The 13,847-nt window shown below is 38.6% G+C and overlaps 1 long non-coding RNA gene and 1 other non-coding gene across 2 annotated transcripts in view; both read right to left on the reverse strand.

Moving 5' to 3' along the window:
- Positions 1 to 2,333: 2,333 nt before the first annotated feature.
- LOC116411061 overlaps positions 2,334 to 13,847 on the reverse strand; it is a 39,185-nt gene continuing 27,671 nt past the window's right edge. The window contains exons 2-3 of the long non-coding RNA XR_004222797.1: positions 13,321 to 13,465; positions 2,334 to 5,284 (exon numbers count right to left, since the gene is read on the reverse strand). This is a non-coding gene — a long non-coding RNA (uncharacterized LOC116411061). The remainder of the gene's footprint in view (positions 5,285 to 13,320; positions 13,466 to 13,847) is intronic.
- mir551b (microRNA mir-551b) lies at positions 11,665 to 11,744 on the reverse strand. The gene has a single exon (NR_161936.1). It is a non-coding gene; the product is annotated as a microRNA mir-551b (primary transcript).

Below are 13,847 nucleotides of genomic sequence, written 5' to 3' on the forward strand. Positions count from 1 at the left end.
AAATGAGAATGTCAAAAAATGATAGAGACTAAGAAAAGGGTCATACTTTCCTAACAGTGAGCGTCAAGATTGATGGTCATAATTTACTATGGACCTGAAAGGCTCTGATTTCCTGTTATGAGGTCTGTGATATGATTCGCATGTAGGGAGCTTAAAAGTGCAGTATACAAAACATTCTGAGAGAATAGAAAGTGATTTCCAGCTGCCCATACACAGCTGTTGGGGACACATAAAAAGGATCTCATTCATTCCAAAAAAAGATGTCACCATAATTTTATAAGCATTTTTATGACAGGAAATTAGACGTTCACTTAATAGGTTCCTCCACCCAAAAACAGATTTATTTTTTTCATAATCAAGAAAATCTTATTCTAAGCAACTTTCCAGTATACATTGATTAAAAATGTTCAATGGTTTATAGGTATGTGTAAATGTAATTGCACTGAAAGCTGCATTTGTTCCTTTTCTGTACTTTGGGTCTGAAGTCAGGTCTCTCCCAGGTCTGTTAATCAGCTTTTGTCAGCTGGCTGGCAATATTGTATCAGGAGTGAGAGCCAGCAGTGCAGAAAATGTAACCAGTCAGACAGATACAGCATTTAATAGCAGTTTATATATTACTTTAAACCACTTTATTACTTTTTGCATAGTTTTTTTTTTTTTTTAAACTATGCACAAATGGGTTATGGTGAAGGACCCCCTTAATAACACAGGTAGCCTATAGTTGATATAAATAAATATGTATCAGTATATATAACTTCAATTTTTTGCATTACATTTTCACTTACTATGCAGGCATACAGTCTGACATGTAAGTGCCATAGTTTTATATGTAAAGTACAGACAGATACAATGTATACAATGTGTATTGGTCAGTGAAATAAGTCTTTAAAGGGGTTGTTGGTGGGATAACAGGTATGTGATATTAGCTCAGTCTCATATGAGCTTCAGCTTTCAGACAGACAAGAAGTCTTAACTTTATAAATACTTAGCATTAACAGGCAAGCATCAATTCACATGACACAAGATCAGTATGAAAGCTCACCCAATAATACTTAACAGGGGTAATATCTCACTTACACATTGTATTTATTATACTGGTGTTTCTTGCTGAATTAAACTTTGGTATTTATGTCTAAGAGATGCTTCATTCAAAAGGTATGGCCCTGAAACACCTGAATGATATCAGTTATGTACATAAAAACCTGTAGGCAGTAATCCTTGTCTAGTACCAATCCCACAATAGGAAACTGTCACCAGGAGTTGTATTTTAGTTTTATTCAGACTGAGAACCAGTGTCAGGTGCCAAGCAATTGTTTCAGGACTTTGGTCATTAGCCTCCGGATTAGCCTCCAGTGGGAATAATAGGGAACCTGTCATTACTTTCCACTCTAAAGGGCTGAGCTCAAGACACCAACTTCACCGGGCAGTCTGTGATGGGTCTCCAACGCCAGTCTGACTCCTTGCCTGAAGCACCTTGATAGGACCTACCACAACACTGTCCTGCTTAGTCCACCCCTAACTGGTAGGCTACCTGCTATGAAGCTACCCCCACACTCCTCTTAGTGGGGCAAGCACTGCCCATTCTAACTTTCTGGCCTGGCTCACACTGCTATAGTGTGCTATTACAGAGCTACACCTGTCCTAACTAGGCCTAACTCTCACCTGTTCAGCTTTCCCTAATGATGAGTGAATCTGTTGCTTTCATGCAATAGGGCAACAAAATATAGTCACTTTTCCCAAAGTCTCTTGGTAAATAGATGAATAACCCAGACTCCTCAGGATCTATATGGGTTTTCACCTCCCAAACACAAACTAGGTATCCAATACCTTTACGGCTTTCCATCTCTACACACAGCTGTAACTGGAGAGGCAACTTCTCTCTCACTAGCCAGTACCACAGGTTGCCTTTTTCTCTGTCCCCTTGGCTCTCTTTCAGGCTCCATTAGTCTTACACAGAAGAAACAGCCAGGTCTGTGTGTCTCCTTTACACACAAGAGAGCCCATAGGTGTGGGAGCACATCCCTTTTACAAGCAAAAACAGCTCTACCCTCAGCTGCCACTTGATTACCAGGTTGAGAGGGAAAGTTAACCCTTTTTTCTCCAGACCATATTTTTGTGCAAAATAAAATATGATTATTGTTGCATTAATTAAACCAAAATGTATGTTGACTTTCTTACACTATCAAGTCTATTCCTTAATAAATGAGAAGGGATTCATCATATTGGTGAGTAGCCAGGTCTATGTAGAAAGGTTAATAGAAAAATTAAGAAAATAAAGACATTCATACTCTTTCCTACACTTTAAAGCAAACACCAGCCATTGCTACTGCAGAAACCTGTCAAAGCACTGTATATATAAAATGACACAAGACGGTAGAGTAGATCATGAAATACAAGCGGATATAATAAAAGGAAATATGTATGTTGCCAGTAGATGTTTCCTCATGATAACACCAGAAAAGGCAGGATACTATGTCCACGAAATCAGTATCAATAAATAACCAACATGACTTACATTTCAAGAGATTCTTGTAAATTATGTATGTTTCTCGGCTGCAAAGATGCTGCTTTCTGTATGAAATGATTTACAGAGAAGCACCCTGAGTTACTCGCTACATAATTGTGGCTACCTCTCCAGCAAGGCACATCCAAATGAAGTCATCCGAAGTGAAGTTTCTTCTTAATGTTTTAATTAAGTTTGTTTACCAGACTGTTTCCTGTCTCTCAGACGTGAAGTTTTCTGCATGGCGCACAGGCGATGTGGGAAGCAAGCCCAACTCATCACTGATTGCTTTATTTCCAATTTGCCACCGAAAAAAAATCATGCTTTCAATTGTGTGTGAAGCTATGTCATATATCTCAATATTTCTGCAAGGAACTTGGAAATGTGCATAAAGTTAATTTTAGCAAATTATTAGCTCCCAGTTGGAAAGTAAATGTGAGAAAGTCCTATCTGTAAGAAGGTTGTATGTTTACCCCGTGCTTGTTTGGCTTCACTCACATACTAAATAAACACACAGGCAGGCTACTTCCTAATGTAACTTCCCTTTGTGTGAATGTGATAGGGACTAGATTGTAGGCTCCACTGGGGCATCATCTGATGCAGAGCCAGGCCAACACATTAGGCAGGCCCCCAGCCTCACCCCGCCCACCTCCACTCAAAAACTACTTTCACCCTGCTGTTTGAGCTCACCAACTCTCTAACTCTGCTCAGCAATTTGACCCTCATATCCAGTCCCTGCCCGGAATATCCATTGCAAAGTGTTAGAGGAGGTATGTGCCTAGGGTCCTAGCACCCCCACCATCCTTGCACCCTAGGTACGTGCCTCTTCTGGGCTGCTATGAATGATGTATAATCTCTGCTCTGTATGGAATTTAAAAAGATGGATAAAAATGGAGCAAATATTCCTCAATTTCACTAAAACCCCTGTAGATTTTTAGCATATACATAAATGTTCATTTATATGTTAATCATTCAATTATAACATCAATAAATATAATCCTTACTGCAGATTTTCTCGAGAAAGCTAAATTAAGTTACAGAATCAGCTTTATGGCCCAAATTTGGCTTACAATCAGTTATGCACCTTGCTTTAATTATATTTTCATATTGTAGAACCAAATTCTACTGTATTTATGGAGGTCTTGGTGACTGTGCAGGGACACATTTTTAATTTATTAAGAAAGCCTTTCTGTTAAGTGTAATATTACAAGCTGCCAATGAGTTTTTTTTATGGCTCCCAGTATTATTGCATTTAACAGAAGTGGGTAGGATGCCTCTGACAATCCTACTGATATTCTTATAGCAGAGCGTGATGTGTGAAAGTGAAGTTAAATGCTTCAAATATTACATTTATAGACCACTGGGACAGCTTCCTCTATAGCTATGAAAATCACCCCTCCCCAGCTGCTTTCTTATCACATAAGCAGACAGGGACCAGGGCAGGCAGTGAGGGTTTACTGTATGTGCTGGACCCCTCTGAAGATTCTTTTTTTTGCAGGGGGGCTGGCACCACTGTATGACATACAAATGACATTTGCTGGTAAAAGTGGGCAGATTTCAAGCATTGTCCAAAGGAGGGTATAGACTCAAACTATAGGTTTTAAATGTGTAAAAGAATTGCAAAGTATTTCAGTGGTGCCTGAATGTAAAGGATATGGATATGGGTTTATATTTCGGCAATGTTATCCATGAAATAAGAAGTCCCCTTGAAGTTCAATGATATTTTAAAATAAGGTACCTTAATGTATTATGTGTTAGTATAATAAACCTTTTGTGATTTTACTTCACTCTTTCGTGAACAACTGCCTTTTTTTCACTAAAATCCTGGAGTGGCTGCCTTTTTTCTACCTTTGTGATGTATCCATGATGGCTCCCTTAAGCTGAAGGTCTGGGGCATGAGCACCTGGGCCCATCTATACTACGGGTGAGATGCTGATGATTTGTTTACTTATGAGCATATGTTTCTCTTTATTTTGTTGCCTAATTACCAATGTATTTGTCTCTGACCTTAGATATAAGGAAAGATAGACAAATATGAGGATATGTTTTAATGCATTAAAAACTTATGGATCATAAATATATATTTTTTGTGTAATGGTTCTTAAAAAACATTTGTTTCTTAAAAGAACCACGTTGGTATTTCAAATGCATTTAACTTATAATAGAAATCTAGTTTTTGTTCATAACATGTATACAGAGAGCTATCCTGTAAGGGAACCTCATCAGCTTTAATGCAGTTTGGCCTCCTCCACTGGTTGCAACTGTTTCATTTCTGTGAGACAGAGAGAGGGACACATACATATACACCTGCAGTGCCACATGAACATGATAGTGCACCTATAACTGCATTTATTTGTACATTTTACTACTGTCCTCATATTCACTTATCAAAAAGTGATATATTGCTGTGTTTTGTTTCCCTAGCCTGGGTAAAGATGTGCTGGATGGTGAAGGTCAGATAATGAGTGTGTTCATACAACATGGAGCAATGTCCTTCTAAAGTATATTGGCCAAAGAAGCTGGTCAGGCATAATATTAGGGTTTCTTTTGATCATTAAGTATCTTTCTTTCATTGGAAAAGCAATAAGGAAATGTTTTATCTTATGCAGGACAATAGCAATAAAGCACTTCTTCTCTTTAATCTTCCATTTGCTTTTTAATTCAATTTGCCCTTTTCCAGTCCTTAATTGGCGAACCTTTCACACTTGAATGGATTGCACTATTCACTCACATGGCGAGCCCCGGACACAAGGAACAGGTAGATGCCTGCATAACGATCATCTGTAGAACAAAGAATAATTAGTGGCTTCAAGCGGAAAAGGTTACTTTTTGTTATAGCACTTCTGACAAAGCTGAACATGGTTTATCTGACTAGTGATATTAAACACGATGTTATTAGCAATGCAACATTCAAATCTCTATGCAGTAATATTACCATGTTTCCACTACTATAGAATATAATGATATTTTTGAAGTTTTATGACCACATATACAAAACTGCATCCCTAGTAATGATATTAAATGATATTAAATGATATTAAATGATTTTAGAGGTAACTCTCTTCTGAAATGCTCAATAAGACAGAGCAAGTGTGGAAAATAACAGGAGCTGTGCTCACTTAGGCTGGAAAAGCCTAGTCCAGGTGTCAAAACTGATGTGTAATCACTTATGGAAAAGGAAAGGAGTCTTTGTCCAGGAAGTAAGCAGGGGGGAGGGGACGTGGGTACAGCTGAATCCTCTTGACAAAGTACTGTGTTCCGAAACATTGGGGTTTTCTCAACGCCAATGTCTGAAAAGTTGGTAGAAGCACACACCAATTAAGTAAGCCCCGTTTTGGGACATGCATTTCAAAATAAATCCTCAACCATCAGCATCAAACAGCTTGTGACTAATCCATTTTGTGTCCTGATCAGGCCATGGGTATGAATAAACACCAAGAATACCTTTTATTAATACATAGGACCTTTTGCTTCAGTGCTGCCCTTCTCTGACCCTTTGTTCTTATGGTTATTACTTTGTGCAGCCGACTGTAACATGATATATACATTCAGTTTTATCCTGAATTCCCCCCCTTGGTGTATATGTATTTATAGGATCCATTACACAGAGTAAAGGTGCACATTTCTTGTATTGATATCCTTTATTAATATGCCTTTTTATCCAAGTTATAACTTGCAAAGATGTGTAATGCATTTTCTCTTTACAATCAAAAAGACATATTTGCAAAGTATAAGTTATGTTAATATAGGTTGATTTAGTTAGGGTAAGTTAGGGAAAGGGGTAAGGGTGGGATTTTAGGGAGGGTTTGGCAAATAAGACTGCAATGTTTATATGTCACCATAGTATAGTCACCATGCTCATATTTCCAACACCTTAAAAATAATATGTTTCTTGATGGCTGTACTAGTTTGATTGGTGGAGTCTGCTCTGTAGAACAGGGTTTATTAATGTCAACATTACATTTTTTATTATTACAAGATATTTAAAACAATTATATGTTTAATACTAAAGCACACGTTTAAAATCATGTGGTTATGACAAAAATATTAAATAAACAATTTTCTCCTTTATAACAAAGTGTTGCCAGGGAACACTTTCCTCAGGGGTCTAAAATAATTGATGAAGAATTCTATTACTTGGTATCCAGTGCCATGGTCATGGACTCACATTCTGAAGCAGCTGCTTAATTACAGAGATACTGTGCATGTAAAAGAGCAGACTGTACAACTAGAAACTTTTTAAGTTCATCTAGATTGATGCAAAAAAACTCAAATTCATATTTTCTTTTATAAAGATATGGCAACATTTTTATTTGCATAACAAAATCGATTTTGCATTAGGAGATTGCATTGTAGGGGATCCAAAGGGTTAATACCTGTACTAGGTATGGGAGGGTGCACATGACGCTTCCACCTGTTACCATGGGTGAATGCAGCTGGAGAGCTTGGAGCAGAAGACCCCAGAGAGAAGATCACACCCTATGGGAACCAACCTCTTAGCAAAGTCAAGCACCAGGGACCTCATTAAAGATTTAGATAATCAGGTTATCTTAGCAAAAGCAGCATTTGGATCCATCAAGGATTGATAGACCAGAGGTAGCTCTCCCAGGCCATACCTCACCTAAATTATGGGGCTACTCATGCGAAAAGAGTCAGTATAAGTCCTTGAGAGGTTTCCACTACAGCAAATCCAGACAACTACAGGGTGTCTCTACCATAAACTTCTGCCCATCTTCTAATTGGTACAGGTTCCTAATTGTCTGTATCTTGTACTAAATGACTACATTCACATTGCCTAGAGTGGGACCATTCTACTACACAAGTGTCTTTTTAATGTTAAATCAACAGTTCATGGTTGGTTGTTCATCACAGCATCTAATTTGTAGTTCTACTTCCTCCAACACCATCATGAGGGCTCAGCTGAGGGAGAGGGTCGCAGAGTTACCTTGCTCAAGCAGCTGTAGTAAAAAAGTGAAAGTCAGCTCACCCCCTCTTCTCCATGTTCATGATCAGTGGTTGATATCTAAATCACCAGTTATTTAAGCGTTTGGGGAGGTAAGAAAAAGGTAAAGTATGTCTGTGTGTTCTTAGGCATGGTTTGATAACAGGTGTTGAACAAACCCTCACAAATTTTAATCTGGAGAGGCTGATGTCTTTTGCTCCTGCCTCTTCATCTGACAGCAAATGTATTTCAATGAGAGAAAAAAGTATTTCAGGCACCATCAGATCATCATTTATCGGATGCAGACATAGCATTCGGTGTTCCCTTCCAGCAGGCATGTCATGTCAGATGGCAAAGCTTCCATCTAGTTTACATCAGATTTTTCCAAATGAGTTCCATTTTTTTTTGTAACCAATGCAACTACATCTCACGTGTGTTTTGTCGATCCAACACCATTCTTCAAAACTGCCCATGTAGTTTAGCTCTTAATGAATGCATGCAAGGTGCAAAGTAGAGGATATGTGGATGCAAAAGAGCTCTGGAATTAACACTTGCCTTGAGAAGTTCCTCCCTTTGTGTGCCGTGCATATACAACTACATGGCATTAACACATTGGCATACCATAAATGAGGGCAAAAAAATATTGGTAGAGATTGATAATACATTAAAGAGATTGATAATACATTAACATATTGTCTGAAGAAAACCAAATGTCATAAATTTAGAAAGCAAATGTGTACAATTATTTGTCCAACCCAGCTTATTTCACTGAACTCTGTAGGCTCTGGATTGCTGGTATGACACTGTTTAGACTTCTCCGAACTGGAGAGTTTCATTGCTTCTTACTTCCCATTGGCCACTACAACACTAACTCCCACATATAATAAAAGGCACTAAGTTTGCCCAGATTCAGTAACCCATAGCAAACCAATAAGATGCTTGTTTATATCCAGACAACCATTAAGGGCTGTGGCACACAGGGAGATTAGTCGGCGCACGATAAATCTCCCTTGTTGCGGGCGACTAATCCCCCCGAAATGCCATCCCACCATTGAAAATGTAAATTGCGGGTGGGATGGCATATGCAGTGGCGCGATCGCCGAAGTTGCCTCTCCGCAAATCGCCGCATATGCCATCCCACCGGCGATTTACATTTTAGCCGATGGGATGGCATATCGAGGAGATTAGTCGCCTGTGACAAGTTAGATTAGTTGCGGGCAACTAATCTCCCCATCTGTCACGGCCCTTAACTTTATTGTACCAGGGCAAACTTAGCTCCTTTTATTATATAACCCCATAAAAGTGATGCCATCCAAGCTTAGGGGAAGGAGGCAGTGAGGCAGAGAATCCCACTATGAGACATGCGACTATGAGACATGCGCAAACCAAACAACTATTGCTCTTTGTGAGTAACCCACATGTGCCCATGGCAGGACTCTAGCTGTGATGCAACTAAAATTACATTGATGGGTAAAAGAATGGGTAGCAATCTATAGCCTATCTGAACATGACAGCTCTCAAACTTACTACATTTATACAGCAGATTTTGACACTGAAAATTGCTTTTTATACTAAGTGTCTGTGAACCAGAAAAGCCTTCCCATGATGAAGTAATAAAATTATTACAAACTATAACAAATTGAAAACCAAATTTGCTTCTATTCCGTCTTTGATGTCTAAACTTGATCTTGATTATGTAATGCATTAATCCTCGGCAACACAGCAGGTTACATAGCTTTTCTTTATAATTGATTAGAAATGCAGTTAGTGAGCTAATGGGGTGGACCAAGGGCTTTGTGAAATAAAAAATGTTGATTGCTTTAATTTTTTTTCCAGCTCACCATGAAATTTCCTTTTAAAGTATATTAGCGCTTAACTTCCCCCTTATATACATTAGTACCCCTGTAGTATGTTAGCAGCCAATTCCTTGTACAATTTTATTTTTACAATGTTTTCTTTTTTTAACACATGAATTTTCCCTTATGCAGCACAGGCATTTTTACACAGTATACACCCACATACTAATGCAAGCCCTTAACTGTTCTATGGCTATGGACACACTCATACCTGACACAGGCACCAAATCAGCACATATTCTAAGAAATACTTTCTTTTGTGGATGGAATGCTCTTCATTAGAATGGTTCCCTGGTTCTGATGGAGATCCTGGCTTTAAAGCAGTTCACACAGGAATTCTTTTTTTTTTTGACCAACTACTCACTGTTTAGGGCCCACTCGGCTCCTTATGGGTTTCTGAGGAGGAAGCTTGTGTTCAGGCCAGCAAACCGTCCGACAATGTGGTATCAGAAGGGTTAAACAATCTTGTAATCATATTCAGGGCACAGGTCAGTTTGGGCAGCAAACAGAATGGTTACAATCAAGCAGGAGGGTCAAATACCAGAAGATCAATCCAAAAGAATCTAATGTGACTTCTGAGACTAAGTCATTCCTGCTGCCCTGATAAGTAGTCATACCTGAATGTCCATGCCAGTAGTTATGTTAAGATTCCTTTAGACTGTAACATTAGGGCAATAACAAACAGGGCGCAGTGAGAATTTGTGAGCATTTAGCTGCAGCAACTTCTATTATAGCCTATGGAAGAAAAGTCCCTGAGATTTGTCGCCGCAATGGACTTCCTTAAAAGTTGCAACGACTAATTGCCCTGTGTGTCTTCGCCCTTAGAGACCTGGGGGGAGTGATCAGACTCTTAAATATATACAGACAGGTCCAGACTGGAATTCAAAATTGGCCCTAGCATTTAAAGAACACAGAGGCTCAAACAGCCCCCACAGGCCCACTAAATAGTGACTGTCTATGACATCTTACAGCAGAACCTCCAGTGCAGTAGAGTAAGGATATGTGTCATGTAACCCTGTGCCAATCACCCCAGTACAATAACCTCTACTTCCTACCTCTTTCCCTTGGGCACTATTGACAGTACCATCCAAGAAATATTTAACAAGACAACCAGCATTTTTGCTCTTTGCATTCTGCCATGTACTTTATAAACTAGGCCTCATACTTTTCAGGGAAAAATGGACAACACATTTAACTAGAATGAAAAATTTAAAAACAAACTTTATGTTGGTTTGAAAAACTCATCACTGAATAAAATCTGATTGGCTGTTGCAGGCTCCACCCAGTTTTTTTTTCTTGGACCACAGTGATATAGTAAAAACCACTGTGCAAAGTTTGGGGACCCTAGTTTTAATAGTGTCTGAATGGCAGTAATTTAAATTTCCCCACTGAAAGTCAATGAGTGACATCTGATTGGCGGTTGGTGGCTCCACCCACTTTTTCTTGCCTGGAACTGTGGTTACCCGGTGACTAACTCTGCAAAGTTTAGGGACCTTAGGATTAATAGTTAAAGAATGACAGCAGTTTAAATTTAAATCAATAAGAGTCAATAGGTGAATTGTGATTGGTGGTTGTCACCCAGTGACAAACTGCAAAGTTTGGGCATCCTGGCATAAATAGTGTGAGAAAGGCAGCATTTTATATTTAAAAACCGGAGGGGGGAATGCTTAGAAAAGCACAAGCAACCTGCTCCACTATAGGGCAAAGAAGTGTGGAGAGTTTGGGTGTTGTACCCCTAAAACTGTAGGAGGAGTAGCGTTTAGAGAATGGGGGCGCTAAGAATAAGAAATAGAAAAAGCGGAAGAATAAGCTAAAGTGGAAGAAAAGTAGTTTGGGTTTTTCAAATCAACATAATGAAAGAACCTAGTTGTCATAGAAGCTTGCAATTATTTTATTACTTCACCATGTCAGGTGGTGGGATTTTCATATCCTGCCCGCTTTAATATACTGTAGCTATTCTCTACTTTATTTGAAGAAATCTACAGGCAGCCATACCTCCCTTTGCAATTTATTTTATTTCAGCAAATGTACATGTTGCTAATCAGTTAATTCCAATATCCATTAGCCAACAAAGTAATTGTAAACATTGCTTCCCTCTTTTTCCTGTTAATCATTTACCCACCCCCATATGAAGATCATTTTTTATCCCTCTACAGACCCCTTCACAATGGCACCCACTCAGTTTTTGTCTTTTTTCTTTAAAACGGCATATTAAACATTAAACAAAGAAAATGTGTTTTAAATCCTGCCTTCATTTTCCAATTAAAATGTAGAAAAAGTTAATGGAATTGTATTTGAATTGTAAAATAGCAAACCATGTGAAAGCAATGATGATTTTGCTCAGTGTGCATTCACAGCTATAGCACTTCAGCCTCAGAAACCAAGTATGGGTCGCCTCAGTGTATAAGAACCAGGTCTAACCCAAGCTTGATTTCTAAGGTCAGAGTGATCAGTCCCTGTGATTATTCCGCATGTCTCCTGTGAACAAACATTATTATTATCCTTTATTTATAAAGCACCAATATGCAGCACAGAGAACATTATTCTTGTTATTTAAAGTGGACCTGTCACCCAGACATAAAAAGCTGAATAATAAAAGTCAAATGAAACATGAAACCAAAATTCATTTTTATATTAACACATTCAAACCCATTATAAATGCATTTAAATATCCCAGCTGTCAATCATATACTACCTGTCCCGCCTCTATGCCTTAGGCATTCAGAACTCACATTCTCCCTACCTTCTCACCATCTCATTGTGTAGATTTTGGGGCGATACAAAGCGTGCCTTAATAACAGTGCCCAGAAAATGGCAGATGCCTGCTGGCTGTGATTGTATATTACCAAGACTGAAGGAAACAAGATTTATATAGTATGTGAAGTTAAGTTTGCTTAACAAGCACAATAGAAAAGAAATTGAAATTATTTCTTGGGGTGACAGGTCCCCTTTAAGTCAGTTTTATAAGGTACTAATTAACCTTTTTGGATTGTGGTAAGAAATTAGTGTAGACAGGAAAGCCCATGCAAAACAAATTCTTGCTCAGTTTAAGACCCAGAGCTTTAGTGCAGCAATGTCCACCAGGATGCCACCATGCTGCCCACAGCATCACCATAGTAACATGGTTAGAACTGCTGCACTGTTGCGTTAAAGGAGAACTACACCCCCCCCAGGCCGAAAAGCCCCCTTAACTGGCCTGCATAGACCTCCTTCACCTCTCCCTTCTCGCATCGTTTTTCTATAACTTTAAAAACTTGTATAACTTTAAAAACTTTAGTATAATGTAGAGAGTGCTATCCTAAAACAATTTGCAACTGGTCTTCATTTTCTTAGTTTATTTGCCTTTTTGTTCAGCAGCTCTCCAGTTTGGAATTTCGGCAGCAGTCTGTTTGCTAGGGTACACCTTAACCTAGCAACCAGACAATGGTTTGAAGGAGAGACAGGGCATAGATAGAAAATTAAGTAATAAAAAGGAACAATAACAATACAATTGTAGCCTTTCGAAATAGTTTTTGAGCACCGGGTATTTGAAATATTTTTTCTGCACCCCTGTAGTTGAAAATTCCGCTGTTATCTTGTTTCTAGGATGCCTCTTACCTAGCAACAGGGCAGCGGCTAGAATGGAGGGTGAATATATCAGAGTGCCTGTCTAATTTCCTGGCACAAGCAAAGATATACAGCTTCAGTGTAGAAAGACTCCAACAGAATCTCACCAAGCTTCTTGCAATAAACAAACTGAATAGTTTATCATACAGTTCATGTATTCACCTTTTCTGAAGAAAGTTTTGAACCTGATTGTGTTTCAGATACCAAAGCAGTCAATTTCAGCCCAGTAAGATATTTAATTTAATGTACTTTTGCTATCGTCCTCCATAGCTGGATATAAATCACTGACATCTTTATTTTGTGGATGTTGCGCTAAGTGCGGTAGCCCTCCAACAGATGTACACGACATCCGTAATTACTTTTTGAGGAGAGAGTGGGAGTACTGCCTGCAATACAATAAGAAGAGATACTACCTGCTCCGATTTTGCCTGGATTGCCACATTAATCTCTTCTTTCATGTCAGAGGCCTGATTGCTCTTTCATTCTTTACAGTAGGCTGTGCTATCAAGTAGATCCAAAGGAGCCAAGCATCATGTCAAAATGTTCAATTTAAAACTTCTGAAAATAGACAAGCAAGCTGCTTTAGTTGAGCACTGAGGTGAAAGACAGAATGCATATATATATTTTATTCTGAGGGAAAAAAAGTTTTAATAAATGTTTTGTCTTTCTACAATAGAACACTGGTTGTGAGGTTAGAAAAATGACTGCATTGCCGACAACTTTTGCCTTTAAACATACAGTATATGGCCTTTAGATGAAAAATGGTGCAAAAGATCTGAATTAAGGCATATACATTCTTGCAGTAAATCTGTATTCTCAACAGTAAGAGCATCAATTTCTTCCCTTTTGTCCTAAACCAACTTTCTACAGCATTGAAAATTCCAACTGATCATAGTACAGCAGCTAGGTGCAGTCTTTACTCAGCAGAGACGTTATCTAA

This window comes from Xenopus tropicalis, chromosome 5 (assembly GCF_000004195.4).
Source record: "Xenopus tropicalis strain Nigerian chromosome 5, UCB_Xtro_10.0, whole genome shotgun sequence".
Taxonomy (NCBI): domain Eukaryota; kingdom Metazoa; phylum Chordata; class Amphibia; order Anura; family Pipidae; genus Xenopus; species Xenopus tropicalis.